At 46.6% G+C, this 26,728-nt stretch overlaps 1 protein-coding gene across 6 annotated transcripts in view; it reads left to right on the top strand.

The window, feature by feature from the left end:
• The window catches only part of LOC119442913 (RING finger protein nhl-1), a 130,117-nt gene that overhangs the window by 66,825 nt on the left and 36,564 nt on the right, over positions 1 to 26,728 (top strand). For 3 of the 6 annotated variants that reach the window (XM_037707976.2, XM_049662456.1, XM_037707981.2), the window contains exon 1: positions 24,827 to 25,224. The exons of 2 other annotated variants lie outside the window; for them this stretch is intronic. The gene's annotated coding sequence lies outside the window, so the exon portion shown is untranslated. Of the gene's footprint in view, positions 1 to 24,825; positions 25,225 to 26,728 lie in introns of those variants that run through there. One more of the 6 variants, XM_037707980.2, reaches the window with a different exon arrangement.

The raw sequence follows: 26,728 nt of genomic DNA, 5'->3' as shown, positions 1-26,728 counted from the left end.
TTAGGAATGAATGCCTTGCGTTTGCATTGTCCGTTTATAGGGACGACGCGGGCCCACGCATTCTCGGAAATGTTGGGTGGCATTCAAACCCACTTGTGCCCGCCCTGCATGCAGCGTGCTCTGGTGCAGCGTTACGGCGACGGCGAACTTTGAGCCGAGGCTCGACGTTCGCTGCAAAAAAAAAAAAAAAAAAAAAAAAAAAATACCAGCAACAAACAAACAAAAAACACCAGCACAATGTCTCCAATCGAAAATACGAGCTCTTCCACGGGCATTGGTTTCCCTTGTCCAATATAAACACGGGGCGATGGCATGGGCAGTATATACAGGGTGTTTAATTTAAGCTGCACCAAAATTTTCAAAATTGCCTGTGGCAGATAGCACAACTACAATTCTTGATCTAAACTACTCGATGAGGCGGCCATTACTTCCACGAAAAATCAAAACGCCTAATTGAATAATTGATATAATTACGCTAATTAACTTTTTAAATTATTTTACGGCACATCTTTCAATCTACGAATTACAGCCGCTGAGTTCGCAAGGCGTATCCACTTGGAACGAATTCTCAGGACTGAACCAGTTTCGAGATATTAATTTTCAAAGTGTCCGACGAAATGCATGGGCGTTCCAGTTAACCTTGTGCTTCGATGCGTAAAACAGCGTTTTCTTCAAAAAGTTAACTGGAACGCCCATGCATTTCGACGGACACTTTGCAAAATAATATCTCGAAACAGGTTCCGTCCTGAGAATTCGTTCCAAGTGGATACGCCTCGTGAACTCAGCGGCTGTAATTCGTAGATTGAAAGATGTACCGTAAAATAACTAAAAGTTAATTAGCGTGATTATGTTAATTATTCAATTAGGCGTTTTTATTTCTCGTGTAAGTAATGGCCACCTCATCGAGTAGTTTAGATCAATGATTATAATTGTCCTATCTGCCACAGACAATTAAAAAAAATTGTGCAGCTAAAATGAAATACCCTGTATAGTCGGTGACGGGCTCTAAACATAGCATACTGATCTGCCTGCCTATGTAACTTCTTCTGAAGACTGGAAGCATCTTTTCTTTTCCCGGTGCAAAAGTTTCGAAAGCATGTACGTCTAGACTCGCACACAAGTTCAACCAGCGCTGAAAAATAAATGCACGAAAAGTCTGTGAAGGATGGGGTGCGTGTAAGGCGAATGTGAATTGGCCACGAGAGTGCGGAAGCCTACTTCGGCTTTTCTTTCTTTCTTTCTTTCTTTCTTTCTTTCTTTCTTTCTTTCTTTCTTTCTTTCTTTCTTTCTTTCTTTCTTTCTTTCTTTCTTTCTTTCTTTCTTTCTTTCTTTCTTTCTTTCTTTCTTTCTTTCTTTCTTTTCATTGCTCGCGCTGCTTTGAAGCAACAAAATAAAATCTGGAACGCCCGTTCCGCGTTCACATCGCGCTCACATGTCAGTAGACAGTTCTATTCGTGTTCGTGTTCCATTCACGTTCACATTCGTTTTCTTTCAGTTAAATAATTCGTTGTATTTCGGAAGTACGCCCAACGGCATAAATGATTATATATAGAAGTTTAAGCCAGTTTCGGCAATATGTCAGTAGGCGTTGGTGGTTGGGCCTTTGGAGCCAAGAATAGTAGTCCGATGGTCTTCGTGGCACGAAGGCCCACTGTTTTCAGGTATATAAAGCCGAGAAGATTGAAAAAAAATGTACGTAACAGATAGGACGACGTAGAAGAGACTCATAACGAACATAAAACAGCGTAGGGCACTGGACATACGCCTATAAGATTTAGTTTCACGTTAAAACATAAAAATGCCGTAAAGCGTATACGCCAAATTATTTTTTCGCTATTAGGTTTGAACTAGGCGTGTTGGAATAGTGACATTTCCGAATCAAATCGAATATTAATAACATATGAAAACGACCTCCGAATATTTAATCGAATGGCGAATATTTTATTTATGAACGCTGTGAAATATAAGTCAGCCTAGAGGCCTCCAGGTGAAAAAGGCTTATTTACGTTATTTACATGGCTTACTTGCAGGAATATTTAAATGCACGTAACCTCGTTCGCTAATGAGCGTTCTCTCAAATGAGAAGCTTGTGTGTGAGAAGCAACTGCTTTCATCTATCCTGTGGCACCATGACATCATCATGAAATCAGCGTAGCTTTCACTTGCGACTGGTGTCGGATTTTCCCAATGCGCGAAAGAGAAATGCAGAAAAATAAGTCGAGTTTAGCACTCAGATGGCGTATTTCGTCATCTTTCGGTGTCGCAAACCAGGTATTTATGTTTTCTCTACCGCAGCTTAAAGTGACGCGGACGAAAATGCGGGACCTTTATCAGAAGCGTGCTTACTCGTTCACGTTTTGCTTCCGCAGATTTGCCTTCACTGTCATGGAAAGTTGTCCGCCAGGATAGACGTCGCTGTTTACGACATTGTATTTGCGCTTGCCATATTTATGTCGCCGAGGCGTTCGTGTAAGCAAAGTTTACGCTGCAGCACAAGACCGTTTTGAAGTGCCCGAAACCTAACGTGGCGCCAGAACCGCGTACGTCACCGTTCAAGACAACGATGAACGCTGATGCGCGGTATCGGGGAGCGTTCGGGAAGTGAAAGCTTGGCGTCGCCCTTAGTCATTGAGCTTTGTCCTCGTCATCCTTCTAGCGATGTTGCCTGTGGGCTAAAAATAAAGCGCTTATCGCTGAGCCATAGGATAGGAGAGCCTAGGCGCTTTTATAGGCGGGCCGAATACGTTGAACTTTTTTTCGCTCTTTCTGGTGGCACGATGCTTGCGCAAGGCACGAAATGGTGGCGAGAAGTGTAGCAACATTGGACGACAGGCTGTTTCGCGACCGTCAAACGAATTCTGAGAGCGATGAGGAGGTGGCCTTCGCAACACGTATACTTTTTTTTTTTCGTTACAATGCCATCTTTGTTCCCTGAACGTAACACTTGCCTTCGAAAGCAGGACGTTGCTATGCGGCTCAGTACCGTTCGCGAGCCTGTTTCAGTCCGGGCGCTGCCTTTAAGAACGAAGTTTACTATGCCTATTGCTGCGATGATTAAATATTTGCTGCGAAATCTACGGTGGTGGTCATACGTACAGTCATGAATTTTGGGAAAGATAACACGCCAGCGCCCTCGCTCTGTACCGATGAAGATGCGCTGTGGCCAAATTTGAAAGCTAGAGCAAAGTGTGATGCTAAGAAAAACAAAAGAGCGGTTTGGGGGGAAAGGGAGGGGAGGCAGCTGGTATATACACTGCAGGCGCGGCAGGTAAATCTTCCTAGTTCGCCGCCGAGAATGTTGCACAGTACGCTTACATCCCGACATTCGCGGCTTGATATACCGTGTTTCCCAGCTAAAGTTAGCCCAACTATTGGAAAAAAAATCTCTGTGCATGCAAGATACGATTATAAGGCCCACGGGGTTCGATCGTCAGAGGTCTGATGACCCAACATCGCAGGTCTTAAAATCGCATCTTGCACAGTGTATTTTAATTTTTTTTCTTCGAACAGCTTGGCTAACGTTAGCTGGGACACCCCATATAAGAAAAAGGAGGCATCGGCTGCCGTAACATAAGCTAACGTAGCACATTCCGCATTGATATATTTATCGGCCCGCTGTCAACTTACAAAAGTGCACGTGGCGAAAGGTGCATGTTAAACGGTAGAACGCCCTTAAATTTCTGCCACTGCGTGTCATGATCGATATCCACAGATCATTGATCGACACCATCAATGAAGCTCTCGGCGTGTTCCCTTTCAGTGTGCGTATACAAACAGGGGGACCACTTCATCATCTCCTTGTAGTTTGCTGCCGATCAGCTATGATTCACAAACTAGAGCACACGTGTACATCGAAAAATACAAGCGCCCGCGAATAGTGCTAATTAGGCTAATTAGCGAGTGCCCTGGCCAATAACGAATCCGAGCGACGAACCAGCAGTACTACTTTCGACATTGTCAAATTCCTCCATGTTAGCGGATTCTGGTACGTTAGCGTCTAGAGCCAATCATAGAGGCCATAGCAGCCTTGTGAACCAATCAGGAGCTGACAAGATAGCGGATTCCACAATATGGAGGAATTTGACAGCGCCCAGAACACGGAGAAGGGAGACAAACTCCATTGTCCAGAATAACACCCCCGGCCGCCCACGAGGTTATATTCGGCGTATCGTCTGGCTTGTCGAAAGATGTGCGTCCCCGCTAGACCTTGTTTTGAGGCGCCTTTCTGCGCCGTCATGCTGGCTTCGCCGACGAGATACCTGTCGTCACGGCGCGCATATTTCGCCACTTTGTGGTTTATGCATTCCCGGGGACCCTGCATGTGCTTCGTCGCCGGGGCCAACGGCCGTCCGGTCGCCGTCGCTTGCGAAACTCTTCTTCGAGATTCCCACTTCTCGAGGCCCTCCTTCGCTGCCGCTTTTCTGTCCTCGCACTGCCACCGCGGTTGTTGTGTCGGGGCAGAGCCACGTGCGACGATTGCGAACACACTTTGCTGGAATCCCGCGCGGCTTGTCATCCCTCACAGGGCCGTGCGATGTCGCAGGGCGCTTTTAGTTTCCTGGCTTTCCGCTACGCGTTTTCTCTTCGTGTGCATGAGTGTTTTTTTTTTTATGTCTGAGTGTATGTATGCGCATGCGTTCTCGTGAGATGGAGGGGAGGGAGCGTTACCGAAGAAAAACACGGTGAGGTGATTGCACCGTTCCAGGGCGTCTCGCATCCTTCCTTATCTCGAGGAGAACCATGGTTTGTTTCCAATCATCATCATTTACTGACTTTTAAGGACCCCTTGCGGGGTATTACGTAGAGGGGAGCAAGAACAGTAATACGCGTGGTCATCACTACAACGAACCGCAAAGAATACGTTCCTTATACCAATTACGCAAAAAGACGACATTTCTATGTAAGTTGGCGCGGTGAGTGAGTACTTCTGGTGGCGTTGTAATGGCGACTAAGGGTTGAAAGGCTGTAATAGTAGCTTTCTAATTTTTTGTTTAAGTCACGCTCGTGAACGAGCTGATCTGGCAGTGCATTTCACTGCTCTATTCAAGGGTAAAGAAAGATTTGCTAAACGCAGTGGTAGTACAGTGTAAACGTTCAAAGCACAGACTGTTAGAAAGGCGACGGGAAAAACGGTTTGGCGGATTAAAAACTGTATCGCGCATGTGACAGAAAGTGTAGAACAACTTATGTGGCAGCATGAGTTGACATATTGATAAGTTGATAGTCGACCTGACAATGGCTTCAAATGATGAGTTGATCTTGTCATATAAGTAACACATGAAACAAGGTGTTATTGCGATACGACTTTCTGACAAGGAAAAACAGCAACGATAAGGAAGATTGTAGAGAAGTGGACGTCGCGTCCTGTTTTCTGTATGCGAATGATTTTCAGACGACCCGTTTAGAATGAGCTCGGGAAAAGGACGCCTGACCTGTTAGTCCAGGGCGATCTGTGTGAGTACGCCGCAGCGCATATTCTCATTTCTGTAATGTGGAGCTTTTCCACCATGTGTATTTTAACGTACTGGTTCACTCCCCACGCTCTGTGTGTTATAGCTAGAGTTGGGGAAACCTGGACAGAAACATTACTAAAATCTTGACAAAATCTAGACATAAAATAAAAAAAAAATGTTGGGGCACGTTTCGGGACAATGCATCGAGTGCCAAAATAAGTTCAGTTTGTTTTTATTGGCTTCAAGATGTTTTCCAAGTTCTGGCCGCCGAAACATCGGATGCTTTATTCTCTACCATTGACGTAAATTGTCAAGAACATCTCAAGCGGCTGCTCGCTCAACCTTTATATATATATATATATATATATATATATATATATATATATATATATATATAGCTACGTTTCTACACAGCCGAAACGTAAAAACCCGAGTGCTCGTTTTACGTGCAAGTCGTAATCCCTATTCACTGTTCTTGGCGAGCGCACCCACTCAGTGTCAGGGTTCCTCCTGAGTTTTTCTTTACCGGGACCATTAATCTTGTCTGCTACATAATCTAAGATTTCAAGCTGCGCCTCCACATCGAGCCCCGCTGTTTACAGCCTCGAAGTTGAACTCGGTGTAAATCCACACTCATCGATTGTTCGCGAAGCTGCATAAGTGTGTCCGCACACGTCGAGCGGATATCATGCTCGGAGGGAGGGGAGCTAAGAAGTCTGCAAACAGATGCTGCTTTTGTTTCTCGCATGGGATAATTGTATGCGACATTGCGGGACTTCATTGCCAGCCCCATCGAAAACTCTGGAATGACTTCACACCTCGGTATAGTATAGAACTCCGTGCAGCATACACTACAGGACACTTTAAAGCATCGCGGGCCAAGATGCATTGGTCGGATGCGTTTACGGCAAACCTCTGGCATTTGATAGTTGAGTGCCTGGAATGAAAATGAAGTTATGTAGTGACGATAAAGTCGACATTCCAGTTTCAGAGTTGCTCTGAAAGCGGACGCATACCTGTCATAAACTATACTGTAGTAGGCGCCACGTGAAATAAATGTGGTACTTTCACAGTTCTTGCAATATTGAAGTAATGAAAGTCAGTTTGCAGCACAGTGATTCGGGGGGACGCCATGGGCACACAAGCAGGGGAAGCACCTAGGTCTTCCTGACACGGCTAAAATATTACCAGTAGTTGAATGGCAAAGCGAGTATAAGAACGTCTAATAAATAATCAAAATATATGATTTTCCGGGACACCCTAGTAATTTCGAAGCATTTCGGGACAGCAATGTTGCTTAAAACTTGGTGCAAGCAGTTTGTAGGTGCTTCTACGTATATAACCGACACTAACATGGGGACATTTTGGGAAACCGGGACATGCCTCCCGGAGATCTCAACTCTAATCATAGCAAAAAGGGTGAGGTTGATTGCTAGGGCTGGCTAGTGAAAGATTGCTTCAGGCAAGGAAAACTACTTTTTTTTTTGCGCAAAACTTGGAATTAAGAAAGAAGGTGACAAGCACACTAACAAACAAGTTTATTACTCAGATGGCGGGAACTACGTAGTAGTTTGACCTCCTCTATACCCCTCTCCTCCTCTCCCTCAAACGCTACTTAAATTTACGCAATGTGAGCAATAAACTTTGTTGTTAGTGTGCACTCCGTCCTGTCGCCTCCTTCCTCACTTCCACGTTTTGCGCACTAAAAGGATTTTGCCTTGTCTGAAGTATAATCAGCAAAGTGTTGTTCTGGGCTAGTTGGTAACTGATGTTAACAAATTAACAGCGCCAGCGAGAGACTAAGGACAAAGCACTCGCACTGTCTTTTACTTTGCTCTTCGTCTTAATATCGCACGGTTTTTCTGTTTTATATTCTGCGAAAGAAATAATTTCTGACCTCTTTGACGTTGTGAATTGCATGCTGGAAACTTATACGGGCCAATACATTCATCTTATATGTACGTTTCAACAATACTTATCTTTCATAAGCATATGTAAGACTTTCGTCTAGACAGCAGCTTTGACAGATACTTCGCTTATCAAGGTCGAACTACGACTTACTTCTACGCCAAGTTCTTACAATGACTCGTTCGATACCTATTTTGCAAGCATGTCTTGTAAGTTACACAAGTAAGTTTCAGCGGGCTGTCTTAAGTTTGTATTTTGTACGCTGAAGGGTTTTTCCGCAGGCCGAGACCTTCAACATATTTTTTCCCCGCTTAATTTCTTTCCCCATGGACGCGAACATTATGCCATATCAGCTTGCGCGAACTTCAACAGCTGGGGAGCACTTCGAACACTGGATGTCAAACACCGCGACGGGCATGAGCAAAATATTCAAAGCGCGTTTTCTCGCGATCTTCGCGCAACTTCTGGCGCGTGTAGCGTGTTTCACGTGCGCGTGCAGTAAGGTTGCTTGACGTCGAACGCGCAAACTTCTCACAGCCTGCACGAAGGCCTGCGCAGCTCCATGTATATAACTAGAGCCGACATGACGCAACTGTCACTGACGTTCTCGGCAATGATACGGCAAGGGAATATCACTTCAGCGCCAGCGTGGGTACGTCGCTAATCTTGTTAACGAGTCGGGCGGAGAATGCCAACGCGGCGGACAGCCAGGGCATAAACTGTCTGGTAGAGCAAACCGGAGTGGCAGGAGCGTCCCCAGTGTCGTCGAGAGATGCGTTTGCCCGGCTGAAAAACAGGACCGACGCGCCTTAACGGTAGCTCGTGTTGACGTCAAAAAGGCCCGAAGGGAAAAGAGAAAAAAAGAAAAGTAACAACGGTGAGGAACTTTGAAAGAAAGAAGAAATTGGCTCTTTGCGTATGTGTCGAAAGAACCGCGCTGAAACCGCCGATGGGACGCCCTCTAACATCCGGCGTCACGTTATCACGTGATGTCGTCGAAATGTCGCTTCGACGGCTATACCTATATACATAGCGCTCCGATTCAGCTGCGCTAGCGTGTGCCTGCGATGCGCAACGTTTACGCTTTCTGTTCTTCGGTGCACACTGTGCCTCGAATTTCCTCTCTCTCCGAAGGCGCGAAGGTATACACTCATACGACGTCCGCCAAGGGCGTCGTCGTCCCACGCTCACCTCGCGGAGGTGGCGAAACGCGGCCCCAAAACAAATCTCGGGCGCAAAAAGAAACGCGCGACCTTCCGATTGTGGCCGCCAGCACCCTTCTCCTCCCACGCCTCGAAGCGAGGGTGCCGTTTTGGTTTCGAGCCGTTCTATACGTCACGCGAGCGCGAACCCGGGACTCCCAACGTCACTGGCAGCCCAGCGCGCGTCCGTGTGCACCTCTCCTCTATCGCTGCCTCCGCCCCCACTCCGCCCCTCGTTTTAGTTACGAAAGCTTGCTCCCCCAGCGCACTCCCCCCTCCCATCCTTAGGAGTTTGTTTGCTCAAACCGTCGAAAGTTTCGACGGTGCGAATCTCCGGCCCAGCGTGCGAGCGAGCGGATGCTGCGTCTGCGCGGGGCGGTTTCGACACCGACCCCGAAAAGCCCTCGCCGCTGGCAAGCGCCACATGGACCCTCTCGGCTCTGGTCCCGGCGCGTCCATCAGTGCCAGATAGACGAGATGCGGCGCGCGTAATACTTGTCAGGATTTCCTCCGAGAAATGTTATTTCATTTCTCCCCTTTCCGTTTACGTATATTTATTGCGAAAGCACGGCCGTTCTTCGGAGGCAGTCGTATACTGACGTTTTCCTTATATGTACGTTCGCTCCCCAACGGCAACAGCGGCCGTTCACTTTGCAGACACGGAGGAAATGGACGAAATGAACAAAGAACGGAAGACTCGAGACAGTTCCATATTTTGATTCAACTTGACCGGGCAGCGCCGTAGCCCTGCAATAAAAGGCGAGAACGTTTGGACGTCACTGGAAATCTCGAAAAATCTCGAGCGCGTCGTGTGTGGCGGGAACGTCTCGTCGCCCTGGCCATCGTCAGACCCGCTGTCTGGCGTGTCAGTGCGTGTTTTCGGAAATGACACCGCCATTGTGCCAGCAGGAGTGGTCGTGCGCTTTCCCGAGATGTTTCGATGGCCTCCCACCTCCTCCAGTTCGGTCGCGAAATAGCCTCGAAGCGAACGCTAGAATTGTGATCCTGAGAGGGTGGACGGTGACCTTGTATTCGGGGGTGTTCGCGAACGGTCGCTACCACGGGAACAGCAAATACGCTCGATCTTTGCGCACTCTTGCATATACTGTTCAGGAAGCAATTTTCTTCAACGCCGGGGCTCCAGGCAACTGCCGATGCAGCCTCAGGCAATACGCCCAAGGCTCAAAAAGTGCTGTGTTCTCCTGTCCTCAGATAGCTAAAGAAAAAAAAATGTAGGACAAGAAAAGAAAAAGCAATTACGTAACGTGCTTCGTGAAAAAGGAGGAGGAGGGAAGAAAGAAAGAAATCAACTACAAGGTCGCGGGTTCAATACCTGGTCGCAGTGTCCGCGATGGCAGCGTGAATCAGCCTTAAGCTGATTCACACTACGCCGACACAAGAACCATTTTGGTCTGCCGACTGATGACACGAGCAGGTTTACAGGACGGAAAACGCTGTGGCCAACGGTTTAAAGGAAGGAAAACGCTACCTCCAACAGTCGGCAGACCAAAATCGGTGCCGTGTCGGCCTAGTGTGAATCAGCCTTTACGGATGCACGCAAAGTATGCGCGCGAACACACGCAAAGTGCCTCGAGCGGCCAGTCGCGTGGCAATTCCGCGTGTATTCGCGGGCTTCTTTCACACTCGGAAAAACACTTTTGTGCAGCACGCATTGAACAACAGAAAGCTGTATCGGGAGTTTTCCATGTTGCTCTACAATTTTCTCATTGACCCTTTTAATCTAACTATAAAATTTGAGAAGTTGAATAATTAATTAAGACTAATTATGTAATAAGGCGGAATGCATTAAATAATCCGAGTATCTCCAAGCGACGGCAAACAACATCACCTTGGTCCTGTCCAGCTGCGTGGCATTTGCATGTTTTAAAGGTTTGCCTAAAGTTTACGTGGGACATAACCCTTGCACGCTGACCGACAAAGTAGTGCGGGCAAGCGCACCTCTGTTCTTCGAAACAGAAAAATAAGTTCCTGCTCAGAGGTATCTTCTAAAGCACACCAACCTGTTAATGAAATAGCGCTTCATATTTAACATATTAATTGGTGTACTTGATTTTCTTCTTTTATTTAGCCATTGGGTAAGTGCCACTGTGTGTGTCTGAGCCCGTTCTTGGTCAATCCTTCAAAATGTGTATGTGTCACTGTGACGCAAGAAGTACGCGATCCTTAAATGCGGCTGGGTATGTGTGTCATACTTGTCTGGGCTTACACACCTGTCATCTCTGTTCTCCTTCGACCAGCTTCATACATCCTCGAGACGCACCGCGTAGACATCTCACGCTGCCAGTGCAGCCGCCTGATTTGGTGTTTGAATTTCGGTATAGCTTGTGGGCGGTGTAAAGCATCAACGTAAATATTGCGTGAGAATTAAACTGGAAGCCCTTGTGGTGCACGAACAGAAGCATTGCATAAGATTTCACGTTGCATATGGCTGAAAGTAAACAAAATTGTACGCATCGCAGTTAGCCGTAAAGCATTTGCTGAACCGATTCACTAAAGCTTTGCTACACCTAGATTCCAACGTTTCTGGTGGACCTGCACAGTTGTTCTGTTTTTCGGAAAAAGCAACGTTAGGCAGCGCCTCGGAAGGTGCGGCTGCTGACGGTGTGGCAGTGGCGAGTCGAAAGCGCTTTCAGCTCAGCGTGCAACGCCAATCCTTTCGCTTCTTATTTAATAATTGGCCGGGAAGGCTCGCTTTAATCTCGACCGTCACGATGCGTAGTGCACAAGTGTTTCTTAATGTCAAATTTTTGGCAAGCTCGATCCCTTGCTTACGCACGCGTCACGCCGGTTTCTTGGATCGAGGCCCAGGGTCTGAAGCACGGCGCACGTACTACTTACGCAATGAAATTCGGGTCTGAAAAATACCGAAAGTTGCTTATGTTCTTTCAGGACACCCATGAACTGAAAGGGAAAACAAATAAAGTGTCATCAAACACCGATCACAAATAAATTATTTACAAATGCTAACGCGACAGACCGCGCGCTTCGAGAGCAGCAGCTCGTGGGTGTTAACAGCTGCAATAACAGGAAAAGAAAATGCTGGATATTATAATCGTGTTGGGGCGCTTCGCTAATAAATTTTCCTTCACGTGCTCTATAAGCCACTTGTCAACACTTCACGTACTACTTCGTTTCTGGAGTCCTTTACCTATATACATATATCTATAGTAAGCATTGCCTACACATTGATTCCGTCACAAATTTAGTTGGAGGTGCTATTTACTAATACTAACTATTAACACAATCAGACAAGTAAATCTGTCAATATGTCTATCTTATCTTGTCCGGCTGCTGCTTGCACAGAGTCTGCTCTTCCGATGTACTGCATCTTTCAGCGACGACTGTTTCTAATTATTAAAGAAAAATTGCTGGTTCTCCCGTAATCGAGAGTAGATATAAGCATGAAATGGCTACCGTATGACGCCTTTTGCTGCCTGTGGTGCCGCCGCCTTCAACCGCGTTTCTTCTTGCACCAGTCCAACGCTCTCAGCGTCTGCCGCCACTTTTTCTTCTTGTCGCATCGAAGTGGTCGGCTGCAAATATGCGGCCTTAGGTACCCTGTATCTGCATTTTGAACGTCGCTATTGGAAATGACAAATAAAACTTAAGCGCACTCGAAGTTACAGCTTGAGTGATATTGTGAAGAAACATTAAGAAGAACTCGGAAGCAATATGTTTTGTAACTTAATTGTTTGGAGAGTAACGACCTGGACAAAGGGTGGCGAGCCAGAGACCGCATTTTGTTAAGTTTTGAATGGTTGCGCGGATGATCTCGTTTTGTTCTCGCAACTTGCCGGCATGTTCTCGTTTAGAGTGCCGGGATAGTGGCTCTGGCTTTTGGCTCAAGGTAACTTGAAGGTCGCCTACAACGGGAGCTCAAAGCATTTCATGCTTATAATAGGGGACTCAATACACTATAATACGCGTACTTTCTGCGCATGATTACGCAACCTCCTGATACGCTCGGTTTTGGTTTCGCGCTGAAAAAAAAAATCGGAGGTCTTCGTGCCAGCGGGCTTTTGATCGGTTTCGAAAACCTATTTGTTCTGAGCTTGCCATTAGCTATAAATGTCACATCGGCATTGACTGCCTAGAGTTGAAAACTAATTAGTTCGCTAATGAATCGTAGTTAATTAGGCCGCTAAATCGTCCAAGAGGGAGTTTTCTCTTGTCTGCCCTTGTTGCCAATCTTCAAGAGCATTATGTCTCGAATTCGCTACTTTTAATATTTAGACATAGTCGTCGCTGAAGCACCTTATATACTGCAAGTTCTTGCCTGCGGGAAAACAAGAAGCGACAATTAAAGGAGATATTTTCTGCGTATTGGGTTGCGGTCGCAGGGTTATTACGTGACCTGGCGGCTCGCTGCACGCGCAAGCCTAAATGTGATTCCTTCATTTTTAACAAGCTCAAGGAGTTTCGATCGGGCCACCTTTTTATAATCGTAGCCGGACATATGATCAAGAATGTACTTTACCCGCCGTGGTTGCGCAGTGGCTTTGGCGTCACGCTGCTAAGCACTAGGTCGCGGGATCGCAAACCGACCGCGGCGGCCGCATTTCGATTTGGGCAAAATGTAATAACGACCGCGTACCATGCGTTGGGTGCACGAAAAAAAAAAAAACCCAGGTGGCCCAAATAAATACGGAGTTACCCACTATACGGCGTGCCTCATAATCAAATCGTGGTTCTGGCCCTTAATAACCCAGAATTTAATTTAGGAATGTACTTCGATCGGGGTGTTTGTCTAGCAGCACTTGATGTACTTTTCAGCGGTAGGCTTCAACAAATCGGAGCTAAAGCGAAGCGGGCGAACAATCGCTTCTTGTCGTCGTCTTCTACTTTCCCCACCGCCGTGGCCAGTGCCTTCAGTACAATCACCCCCCCCCCCCCCCCCCCCCTCCCCTCCTCCACTGAAAAAGGAGCCATTCTGGTGACCTCGCACACGTAAAGGATTTGCACACGTAAAGGGCAGCAGAACCGTCGCAAAAAGGGACGACAATAAACCGAAGCCGAAAGTTCCGACGGCGCACACAAGTGGTCGACGGCGACAACAAAACAGATGTGTTCGCGGCAGAGTTACACAACGCAGGGACCAGAGCGGCTGAGAAAGGCGCGACGTCGATGTCAGAGGCGGCAACAACGCCAGGAGGACGGTGGTCGTTAGGGTCAAAGCACGGCACTGATAACACAAGTTCGGCACGAGCACAGTCGACAAGAGCTTGCTTGGCAGATAGGAAATTCCATCCAAGAATGACGTCGAGTGAGGAACGGGAAAGGACGACAAATTCGACAACGTACATAACACTTTAGATGACGACCCGGGCTGTGTATGATGCTGAAGGCTGAATGCGAGGTTGCCGTACCCAGATATAGATAGATAAGTGGAGTGGTCACTTTGTTGAAATTGCGGCAAAGCTTTCCACTAATAATAGAACTGGCTGCTCTGGTGACAGTAAGTGCATGTACGGCGACGCCGTCTACGGACAGTTCAATTTCGTTCGCAGGAGAAAAATTAGGTCTTTAAATGTTCGACGAAAACTCAGTTCTTGCGGGCATGGACTGGGTCGGCGAACCATCGGGGAAATGGATCGGCAACGTGGGGAAGGCGTCCGGCGTGAATCGAAGGGGCGGCGACTGGAGGACGAGTCCGGAGGAAGATTAGCGAGTCATGAGGCGGAAGTCGAGCAAGCATGTGGCTTGAGGCGCCCCCACTGACTGGAAAACGGAAGGTGCGACGGCGGCAGAATCGTGCCACGTGGCCTGGGAAACCACATGAATAGCATATTAGCCGGTTATCAGGTGTTCGCCACGGGTTGGCGAGAGGGGACGGGAACCGGACGTGAAGGTGGCGGCGGTACATGGAAGGTGCCGTGGTCCGGTAGGCGTCAGGAGCAGGAGGAGCATATGGCCGGGCGACAACGTTAGCGTATAAGTCAGTGACTTATACTGACTGCTGAGGAGGGGCAGGTGGCAGCGCTTCGGCAACTTGCGTCTGAATTACGTGACTATGTGAAGGAGCCAAGAATGTCAACGTTTCGGTGTGCTATTCGCCAGAGAGAGTTGACCTGCGACTTCCTGGCGGAGGAACTGCTTTTTCTGCGGCATTAAAACAGAAATGTCAGCGGCGTCGCGGCTGAAATCCAAATCCGCTGTGTCATGCTGAGTAGCACGTGTTGAGGCACGCTGCTTGTGCAGCTCGTCGTACTGCTGGTAGAGCTGAATTACCTCGGCAACCATCTGGGAACTCTTGGCGACGAGCATCTGGAATGCATGGTCATCGATATCTTTCATGACGCGCTTTATCTTGTCTGCTTCGTCCATATATATGAGTTGACGCGCTTGCAGCGAGAGCACGTCTTCAATGTAACTAGTAAATTTATCGTTCTTGCGTTGAGCTCGACCACGCAAGCGCTGCTTAGCACGAAGCCGGCGAACGGTGGTACGGCCGAAGACCTTTGTCAAAGGTGTCGTGAAAGCCGACCAGGTGGCAAGATCGGATTCATGATTTCGGAACCATAGGTTCGCCACGTCCGTCAAGTAAAAGATCACATTAGTGAGCTTGGCCAGGTCGTCCCAATTATTATAGGCGCTTACATGGGTCCTTACAGAAAACTTGAGGGAGAAATTCTATGTGAGGGAACAGTTGAAGTTATACAGTGAAGCAAACATTAGACATTAGATACATTTATTTTTCTTATAGGAAAACGTGGGCTATTTTGAAAGGGGGCCAAGCTAGAAGGTAATAAGTTTTAATCTATCTAAAGTGGAATTTTGTAAAATAAGTAATAAATCGGTAAATTTACTAGGAATTCTCCTTGTGTCACAAAGGAACTCGCACACTTGCCTTGCATACGTCCCTGTGGCTAAAACCCAATGTATATGCCCCAAAGGAGAGAATATTTTTATTGTTTACAGCAATACCTAATTTTCGGGATTGGAATTTCCAAGTATCTTTTTCTCTAGATTGTGAATCGACGACAGGTTAATAAAAATGATCGATGGTTCCAGGTTTATTGCAGAAATGACATGGAGGGGAGAGCGCCAGGCCAGACCTGTGTAGATAAGAATTTGGTGGTAGAATATGGCATTGTAATTTTGTGAGGGAGGTTTCCAATTTACGTGTGGGACCCCGTTGATTGTCCCAAGAGTAAAGCAAATGATTCAAGTCTGTTATTTGGAATGTCTGTTTTGCAGAGTATTTTAATAGGAGCTATAGCGAAGCGGGCGAGCAAGCGCTTCTTGTCGTCTTCTTCTACTTCCACGAGCATTGTGGCAAGTTCCTTCAGTACAGTACATTGATTTTCCTTGCGCAGTGGGTCTGTAAGCAGTAATAGGAAACACTGGCGATATTTTTGACGGAAACTTCCTCCGTGCGGTGGAACGTTTTTTGCGCCCAAACTTTGTAATGTGTGAATCGTAGCATCACGGGATAGTTGACTGTTTACTTCAGTTCAGTTTAATTTATTGTTCTTAAGCACCCCCGGAGGGGGAATTACATAAGGGACGGGTTTTACATAAGTTCCACATTATGTACGCATCATTAGCTATGTGCAAAGTGATCAATCACACACTGTTGGAACACAGACGCGTAAGCGATGCCAACAATGTCAGCGGGAAGGTCGTTCCAGTCTTTGGCAGCTCGAGGAATGAACGAGGCGGAAAAATGGGCAGTTCGGGCACTAGGGCGTGCGACTTGCTGCGGATGACTGGTGTGGTGAGAGACGTGTCCTGCGGGATAGATGCATGGCGCATGATGAAGGGTACTGAAAAATAAACTTGTGATATGCAGCTTAAGACTAGCAGTGCGTCGGCGATTAGATAGTAGCGTTAATCCGGATTCTGACATCGTATGAATATTGTGAGTGATTGAACCTAGTAGCGCGGCTCTGAACAGATTCAAGCGAGTTGATAAGGTACGTTTGATGTGGGCTCCAGATGGCACATGCATATTGTAGTTTTTATCGAACAAGGGATTTTTAGGCAAGCAGTTGTACGTTTTGTGGGGCCTGACGGAGATTACGCCTTAAAAAAACCTAGCGTCTTATTAGCAGATTATATTGTAACGAAGGGTTCAAGGAATCCTAAGATAACTATTTATTGTGGGTTAACTTGTGCCCGGCAAGAAGTAGTTTAATGATTTGAAAATGTAGAGAGGTTGGCCGGAAAATGGAACATCTGGCCTGCTACTCTACGTAAGGGAAGAGGGGAAGAAAGAGGGTCACAATGGGGGATGCCCGGCAAGTGAATAAATAAGATTACTGCAGCGTTCCAAGCAATAGATCAAGAAGCCTTCTTTTCTTTTCCTCAAGCGGCGCTTCACTTCCTTTTCTTATATTGTTCACCGACAACGGCCACGTATGATACGAGTGCGTGCGGTGAATGCACGTTCCATTACGTCATCGTCTTTGTTGTTCTCGCCAATACGCCGTTGTCCTCTTGGAGGGCGCACGAACCTGCGCGCGTTATTGAAAGACGGTTTCTGTCTTGCTTCAATATCATATTAGAAATATGTTTATGCCAGGACAGATCATTGCACACAGTGACAACTAGGTAGTTATATGACTCTACTAGTTCGAGAGGTATATTTCTGATTTGGTAAAGAAATACTAGGGGATTACTGCTTCGAGTAAATGACGGAACGTTACATTTCTTTGCATTAAGTGTCATTGACCAATCGTACGTCACACCATGTTAGTACGTTGGCGAGGTCTTTCTGTAGGACTGTTTGATTGGAGGGCCTACGTACAGTGCGATAAATGACAATTATCGGCGAACATTCGGATGTCAGAGGACACATGAGAAGGTAAGTCATTAATATATAATAAAAATAAGAGGGCCAAGAGCCGATCCTTGAGGAACGCCTGATGTTACTGGCACAGGAATAGATAGGTGATTATTTATAATGACAGATTGGGAGCTGTTACTAAGAAAGTCTATAATCCAATTCAAAACATTAGATGCAAATCAAGTCTTGTAAGTTTCAATATTAGACGCCGATGAGGGACTTTATCGAAGGCCTTAGAAAAATGCAGCAAAAATTATGACAGTCTGTATGTTAATGTCAAGGTTAGTGTGAACATTGTGTGGGAAGGTGTCCAGTTGAGTTTCACACGAGAAGCCTTTGCGGAATTCGTGCTGAGCAGGATGAAAAACGTGATTCGACTCGGAAAATTTATGATAAGACAGTAGATGACATGTTCCATGATTTTGCAAGGGACGCTCGTTATGGAGATGGGGCCGTAATTTAGCGACGAGTTCCTGTTACCTGATTTATGGACAGGAACGACTTCCAATTTTCTAGTCATCTGGAATGAAACCTGAAGAAAGGCTGGTCAAATATCAGACAGATATGCTGCGGCAGTCCGCTTTGTGTTAAAAAAAAATTTAGTTAATCTCGTCCATGCCGCGAGATGATGAACACTTGATTTTGTCGATGCTTGCACAAATCTCGTCTACATTGAAAGCGATGGGTGGCTTTGAAGACTTTATACTAAGCGATGGCGAAACGGGAGGTGCATCAGATTCGTTAGTGAACACAGTATAGCCAACACTCTCCAACATTGCCCCGGGTTATTAAATAATCGGTTTGGCAGATCATTGTGGTAAAATGAGCGTTTAGCGTGACGCAGTGCGTCAACGTAGCTCTGTTCAGGTTCGTAATACTTATCCCATGCTCATGGGCGTCGCCTTTGCTTGGCGGCGCGATAGAGACGCTTTTTTATTATTTTCTAGGCGTTTTAGGGCTTTTATTAACCATGGTTTTTGCTGAGAGGAACGAATGGTGACGTTTGAAATTAATTTGTTTGTGAGTTCACTTTGTTTTTGAAGTGTGTCCAGTTGCTGTTAACGGAATGATATTGGAAAGTTGGTTCAAATACAGGAAAGAATGCATTCATAGCTTCAGTTATCGCTTAGTAATTACCTTTGTCATGTAGACATATTGTTTTCTTAAAGATATCCCGTGCGAAGTTGATTAATAAATTAATTGTAGTTAATTGAGTTAATTAAGCTAACTAAGTCAGTTGCTAAGGTAATTGCAGAATCTCTAAAGTGATAGTACAACAGGACGTGGCTTATATGTACTTGCAAAAGCTGTAATAGAGGGCTTTCCATTACTTTTGAACACAGCGGCTATCTTAGATTGTGCCAAAACCTGAGCACCTGGACGTCGTTTTTGTCTGCAGACCTATAAAAACGCGGCCGCCTTAGCGAAAAATTGCAACGTTCGCAAACATGTGCTTATATGATAAGAAAGCTAGCATGGACGAAAATTTGCCGGCTCGTGTGTTGGCCGTGGTCTCGTGCCTCTTGTTCCCGTAAACTGGCACACGCACACGCACGCGCAAGAGAGAGAGATAATTTTAATGGAAACTGAATGTGTCAGCATTACACGCAGGGCTTACTACATCAGATGACGTGTTTGAGATTACGCAAAGAGAAAAAGACAAGAGGTGGAGAAGACAAAAAAAAAAATCTAAGAATGTCTATAAGGGACCTGATTGGCGTAAGTATACCAGCAGGGCCTTCGTGGCTCAGATTGCGTTTTCAATTTTTTCGGAGGGCCCTAAGAAATCAGAAGCCTGGAGCCACATAACGTAAAGCTATTCCATTCTGACTTTATGCCAATCTCCTGACGTCAAATTTACGTTACCGCTGACGCAAGCATCGAGCCGGGACCCGCAGCGTCATTTGATCAGTCTAATCAAACAGAATCCTCGTTTATAGGAGGTCACTTTTGTTTACCTTGAAAGCGAATAGCATCGCCTACTTTGACAGCATCTTATTTTCTTGCTGACTAGAGCGGAGGAGCGCGTTCAAGTGGAGAGGGATTCGGTGGGGGCCGAGAAAGCGCAGTGAAAGTAGATACCAGCATGAGGAAGACCGTGCCGGCGTCTGCGATTGGTCCGCTTCCCCTTGCTTAGCTTGGGTTGACTGGTCGAAAATTGCGGCGGCGTGCAATGGCATATTAAAAATACTGCTAAAACAGATTCTCAGCGACGAAGAGTTGGCAGAGCGATGCTGTATACTGCCGAAAGGGCTCGGCAACATTATACTGCTACCCAAATATTTTTTATTATAGGCAGAGGAATCCATTGAGGAATCCGAGTATACAGTGCCAAAGCAATGGGTGGACCGTCATATTTTAGTCCTTTTGGAACGGGGCAGTCTCCGGCTATTCATAGAAAAAGAAATACACTTTTGTTCGGCATAATAATTAATGTTTAGTATTTACATGCCACCGCGTAACAGAGAGGCGAAGTGGAGGTGGCCCGAAAAATGTTTGACCAATCGTGGAGGGCTAGTGGCAGAAATGGAATAGAAAAAGAATGGAATAGCTTTACGTTATAGCGCCTCTGTATTTGATTACGGCACGATGCTACCAGGTGGTTTGCACTCGTTGCACAGCGCTGAACTGAATCGCCCTTTCCTAAAAGAACAATAAAAAAAAAAAGAAATCTGCATGGTGTAGGATATACACACGAAGTATTCAACCGATGAATGGCGCCCTCAACGTGATTGGCCGGTCCTCGGGGGACGTTGTGGGTGCACTAACGCTCGATGCGATAAAGAGTGGAGTACCATTACGATCCCGGTAGGTCCAAAAAAAAAGAAAAAAAAAAGAAAAAGCAACTCTCGTTCACTAAACGATGTGCGAGACCAGCACTCTGACGTCCTCGCGGGAAAATGGGTTCTGTGTAATGGATTGTACAGAATGGGCGTCGTTAAGGGCGGCCAAGCGGGTGACGGAAAGGAAACTGATAGGCGTAACATCGACTAAAAACATGGACTGCATGGACTTGAATATCCAAATGCACACATGATATAATATGACAAGAACGGGAAGCAGACGCCGACCAAGGTGAATATTTTTTAAATTAAGTTTTTAAGTTAGGAAAAATAAGTTAATTCACCTTAGTCGGCGTCTGTTTCGTGTTCTCGTCGTGATACTTCCTGACCGGACGAGATTTCGTCCGACCAACGACTTTATGGTATAATATCGAAGCATCGCTCGCTGTCGCGCTGAGCATGACATGTGATGCCTGGCAGATGTGCGAATAAAATAATCAATCGCACTCGCTTGGAGTTATTGTGGCGCCGGAGCAGTGCCTTGCCTGCAAAGAAACTTTTTTTTTCTTCGTTTAAGCTTACCTGCCGCTCTGGTGGCTCACGGAAAAACAACTTCTCGTTATCGTTATAGATGTCTCCGTTTCCTTTTTGTTTGAAGGCGGGAGGGGGGAGGGGTGATAGAAAATGCCCCGTTATAGTAGTAGTAACATTCAATAAGCCATCGGTTAATACAGATTTCATGGCAATGTGGTCTTGTTACTGCGACAACGTTGATGCACTAACGCAAATTTTGGAATGGAAGCCATGCGATTCAGGGGAGCTCAACTTTTAGCCTTCCATATAATATACCACGTGTCCCAACTTGTTGCAAGGTACATTTAGGAAACAAAACAAAACATATTTATATGACAATATGCGAAACTGTTAATGATGTGACATTTCCGAGATTCGTGACAAGGTATAGACGCATAAAACGTGTACATAAGAAGAATGAAAGAGATAACCTAACCACCCACGCACAAACGCCGGCATACGTAGTTTGATTCGGGGTTTATTAAAGTGTAGGCGTGCAATATGCAGACTCGAGAGGAACATAAAGAACAAAAATGACATCGATAGACGGTGCTGGTGTTGCCATTTATTTTCCTTTGAGTCTGTGTTCTATACGCCTACGCACATCATACCACAAGTCATATCAACTTAGCTCGGCTTTCTGCCGCTGTAAGTTTTCCGTGATGTTGCTGGCACGGGAGAATCCCACGCCCACGGAAAAAAGAATTATGCGCTAAAGTTTCGCAGTTAATTGATAGTGTTAAGGTTATAGATATAGATTCCTAGAACGGGCGCGTCACGACAGTTTGACAGTTGCAGCGGTGTAGTAACGGGAGACCGTAAATTACGGTTCGCACTCCATGCGCTCTTCGATGGCACGCAGTTATTCTGGCGGACTATGACGCATCGGTCGGTAATAAGGTCTGCGGCGTATAATCGATCGGGTCGTCGCTCACATCACGTCGCTCACAGTTGGCGCGCCGCGCACAGGGCCGTGACGGGAATTACGACGTGAGAGGACGCGCGGATCCGAGTCGACCCCTCGCGCGGCGACCTAACTACACCCTCGCAACGTTCGGCTGGTGGTGGGCACCTGAGCCACACACTTCCAGATTGTCCTCTTCGCGCACTTGTTTCTAACGGGCCTGTTTTGTTTGTTATAGGAGGCGTGCCGTCATCCATTTTCTGAGTTCGTTTTTTTGGAAAATCGCGCTCCTCTGCGTCCTTCCACGGGCACTCAGTGCTCACTGTCTTCCTCTTTTTCCGTTTCCACTTATCCCTTATCCCCAGTGTAGGATAGCAAACCGGAGGCTCGTCTGATTGACCTCCCTGCCTTTCCTCTCCATGCTTTCTCTCTCTCTCTTTCTCACCTGCTTTCTGTGAATTCACACTCTCGCCTTTTAGCTTGAATCAGCAAGCACTGTGTTCATCAGCAAGCACCGCGAAGTGAAAAGTATTTTGCCTTTATAGCTGCGAACTCGTGCATCCACTGACGTACTGCGTATGAATTGGCATGTAAATGTCATTATAGGTGACCGCAAGTACTTCCATACGCGGACGCAGTATGATACAACGGGTGCGGAATTATATTTGATTCGTGTGTGTAGGCATGATAGTTGGGGCACCCTGTATAGCGTCATTGTTATCGTGGGTATATCTACTCTCCAATAACAACTTTGCTATATATACCCTGAGTGTATTGTATGATTTGTCGTAGAGCGTAATTGCCCCTTCCCCAACGGTAACGAAAAGGAAAGAAAGAAACCAAGACAAAAGGTAACTTGAAAGCTTGCTGCAAGAGATAGCCACAAGATAAACATTCTTCACACGTCTAAGGCCTTAAGGCGCTTTTTTTTCCTTAGCTCTAATGTAGGTTAGCAAATTGGAGCTCGTATGATTGACTGAAAACGGAAATGGTTAATTGGTTTGTGTAGGCCTCCTCCATTCTTGGAAGCAGGAACAGTGCGACGTCACTAGCGTGCCAGACGTAGGCTGGGTGCCCTGCTTATTGTTCCGTACCGTTTTGTACGGGAACTTCAGCTGGCTGAAATGAATCTCTTTATTTTGGCGATTCTCTACGTGATAAAAAAAGAAAAATAGAAAAAGAAAGAACCCATGCCATCCAGAGCAGTGCTTATAGACCTGTGTTTCGACGTGAAAATGTGAGAATATCGCGCTTTATTAGAGGGAACAGCTTTTGGCTGAAACCGCATGGCGGCAGTGGTGGACATCAGTAATAGGCACATTCTATTTGCAATATCAGGATGTAGAGGTGCTGTAGCACAAATTAAAAGAGAGCGAAAGAGAGAAAGAAAAAGACGCCAAGTGGTCCGAATTGCTTACATAAGTCGTGTCCCTTTCTGGCGGTCGTATGCTATGTATCGCTATAGTTTACGATGCATGTGCACCAATTTTCCCATCACTACGTCCTGATGACTTTCTTGTATCCACGCACGACTTCGATGCTTAAACGTCATCAATACCATTGCGGTCCTGGACTCATTCGTCGTCACAAGATGAAGATTCACAGATAGGCATAGTTACACTGAGTTATAGTTCTAGGTTTCGGGTTAACAGTAACCGTGGGATCTTGAGACTCAGAATCAAGCATATATGATTACTCAAGGTGAAAACCTTGGTTCGCACTCGAACGCCTAACACTCGGTATTACGGCAGAATTTACCCGTGTATGCTCGTGCAAATCGTATCATAATGCCATTGCACATTTAGGTAAAAATATATGCAACCAATAGTATACTTAGCCTTAATCTATACAGCGAATATTCGAGAGACATTGCCAAGTAAGGACAGCAGCTGTGGCAATCGAAAGCCCTACTCCTGCTTGTCATTGTAGTGATCGAAAACTTCGTTCAAGGGTGCGCGTCGTCGCCTCGCGTGACAGCTTGGCGTCGTAGTGGTAAACGGACGGTTTGTCACCTCCGCCTTTACTTGCTCCTTTTCTGCACCATTAAAAGATGTCCTTGGCATGCATAAACGTCAGGTTGGCGAAGGACGTTTTCGGAGGGATCGGTGCCGAGGCTAAAGCTGGCGCAGGCTTCGCTCGAGCGTGAACGCACCACCGCTTTGCTGCACAATGTCACCCGTGTTTTCAGCATTGCTGTCAAACGGCGATACCACGACGACAACTACAGTATGAAGTTTTGTTGCATTCCTCTGTCTCGCATACCTGCAGGTGTAATTATTTCCATTGCTGGCTCTCGCACTCTCAGCGAGACGTAGGCTTGATAACGCGTGTTGTTCTTGCGCCATCCAGCGTCTTAAGATAGCCATAAGTTGAAGGCTTCATGGTGTTTAACGTCCCAAAGCAATGCACGGGCAGGGACTGTTTGTGGAGGTGGAGGTTGTTTACCGCCCACGGACATCTCTGTACACAATCTCTTCGCATACCGCATACCCCTGGGCCACCGTAGTCGGGAATCCGACCCACTACCTCGTGCTCAGCAGCACCCAAACCACAAAGTTACTGGGCCATCGCGGCGTGCAGGCAACTATGCGCGGATGGTGCTTCGCCAACACAGAATATAGTAATTCTCGCTTCATCACAGTGTGGCTTTGTTTACTGTCGAGGGCGATGCGATGTCCCGGGGGAAGGTCCGTGCGCAATATCTTTTTCTCTTCCTCGAGAAAACGACCCTGGTGCAACCGTTACGTCTTGCAGATGTGGGACGATGATCCTCCGATTCACGCGGTTCAGTATCGTCATAATGAGACAGCGCGGCAGGATTTAGTGCCGCGGCCTTGACTCACGCCGTGAACCCGGGGCCTGTGACCGTTCGATGCGTGAAGCGGATGCGCGCTTGGAGGCTCAAGAAAGAAATAGGAACAGCCGGGTCTACTAGGTGGCTGTCGTCTTGCACTTGGCGACGGGTCACATTGGCGACGGCTGCTAATGCTGCGACGGCGGCGCTGCTGCTGCTGACGAAAGAGCGCGGGGCTGCAGCCTCGAGGCCGCGATTCGGGACTTGACCCGTATGGGCCGCTATTTTGGGCCCTTCCTGGCGAGCGCCCGAAGACCTGCGCAGCCTCGTGACGTCACGACGGCAAGGAATGAGTGCCGAGGCTCTCTCTCCTCTCCCACCGCCATCCTCGAAACCAGACACCAGAGCCTCGGCAGGACAGCCGCTCGGCTCTTCGCTGCCTCCTGTGGCCCGTTCAGTAGAAGAGAGTCGCGAGCTCCGGGTTGACGCTCGTAGAATAACGGCGCCTTGCCTGTACATAGTTTGCAAAGCAGCTTTTTTTGTGAAGCAGGCAACGTTTCATCTGTGATTGTGTCGATTTTGTGATTGGCCGTCGGCCACCGGCAGCTCTGTGCAGAAGTAGTCCGTGTCCTCCTCGAGGAGGTGGTGACCGGATTCACGTATACCATTTTTGCTACTTTGTGCCGCGACAACGAAATTCGCTCTGCATACGGGAATATCTCGACAGATGGACATCCTCTCAGCGTGGCTTTGGCCGTGAGCGCGTCGCACGACGCTACGTCGTCAGCGTGACCATTGGTGAGCAGCTCGGGTTTGAGATCCAGCTCCTGTGCTTTCGAATGAGAAAAGTATTTTGGGTTCAGTGTGATCAACGTTTGCATTTGTGGACGTGGTATCGAACTTGCAGCCGTCATTTGGCCTGTCTGGCTTCTTGCAAGCGCTGAACGACCGATAGTTAAAATCGGGATATACATGGGCACTATTCACTATTGTGATGCGATATTCAATCGTACTTACATCACCGAGATTTGTGTACTCAGGAATTCTTCCTGTCACGCACTGTGCGCACAATTGTGGGCGCCAAGACAGTGCGTGATACACAATAGCACTGATAAAGGTAACGATACTGAAAACGAGTAGCATACATCTTGAAACATTTCTTATTAGATCTCAGCTGCAAGATCCAAGAATATGTATAAATTTTTTTAGTAAAACGAGTTGAAAGTTTGCTTTCAGTGCCAGTGTGTCGTAATGTAGCGGGCTCACTTCTTTGTGTTTTACTATGTTTCACATTTGGTATTTTTTCAAGTCGCTGGATATGTACTATCGACCAAAAAAGTTTACAGACCAATAGATCTGACAAATAGCTGAATATCTCCGCAGCCTCAAAACACAGCCTGGTATTCCCATTTCCAGCCTCTACCGGTATATGCGAACACCATTGTGATGTATGGTTTTACTGGCTACTTTTAAAGGCTGCTCGGATATTTAGCGTTTTCTGAGATCCCGTGGTCCGTAAACTTTCTTGGTCGACAGTACGTGCTTTCCAGGCATACTAAACGTCAAATAGTTAATGTTCGGATATCTGAAGTTTCCGTGGAGACTTCTCGCATAGAGTCCTCATTCTGTAAACGTGCCTGTGATGAAGGAGTTTCGGTAAACGATATATTATATTGATAGGAAATTCGTGAGACACCTAGCCCCAAGACGCTTCTGTGTTAAAAATATGCGAGAAGGATTCAATGAAAAGCTTGCTGAACAATTTAAAATTACGAATACTTTGTGCAACTGTACACTTCTCATAATTTGGAAGACATAATGAATGTGGCGAAGTTAATCTTTTTATGGACATAAGTAATTGGCACCTGAAGCCTGTTATTACAACACATGCAATAGTCAATGCGTTCCAAGCCTGTTCTATGAGACCCGCCATGGTGGTTGGGATGGCGTTTCGCTGCTAAGCGCGAGGTCGCGGGATCAAATCCAGGCCACGGCAGCCGCATGTCGATAGAGACGAAATGCAAAAACGCCCGTGTGCTGTGCATTGGGTGCACGTTAAAGAATGCACGATGGTCAAAATTAAGCCAGAGTCCCCCCACTATGGCGTGCCCTGTAATCAGATCGTGGTTTTGACACGTAAGAGCCCAGAATTTAATTTACTTATACAGTGAAGAAAGCCGTGAAGGACCGGCACATTTATGTGGGCGAACACTGACCACTGAGTCAACCGTAAAGTACAGTATGTAACGTCCAGTTATCACCGTTATCATAACAAATAAAGGCCTTTGTTTTCTTGAAATCT

This window comes from Dermacentor silvarum, chromosome 2 (assembly GCF_013339745.2).
Source record: "Dermacentor silvarum isolate Dsil-2018 chromosome 2, BIME_Dsil_1.4, whole genome shotgun sequence".
In the NCBI taxonomy this organism is placed as follows: domain Eukaryota; kingdom Metazoa; phylum Arthropoda; class Arachnida; order Ixodida; family Ixodidae; genus Dermacentor; species Dermacentor silvarum.
This window is presented reverse-complemented; position numbering and strand designations above follow the sequence as displayed.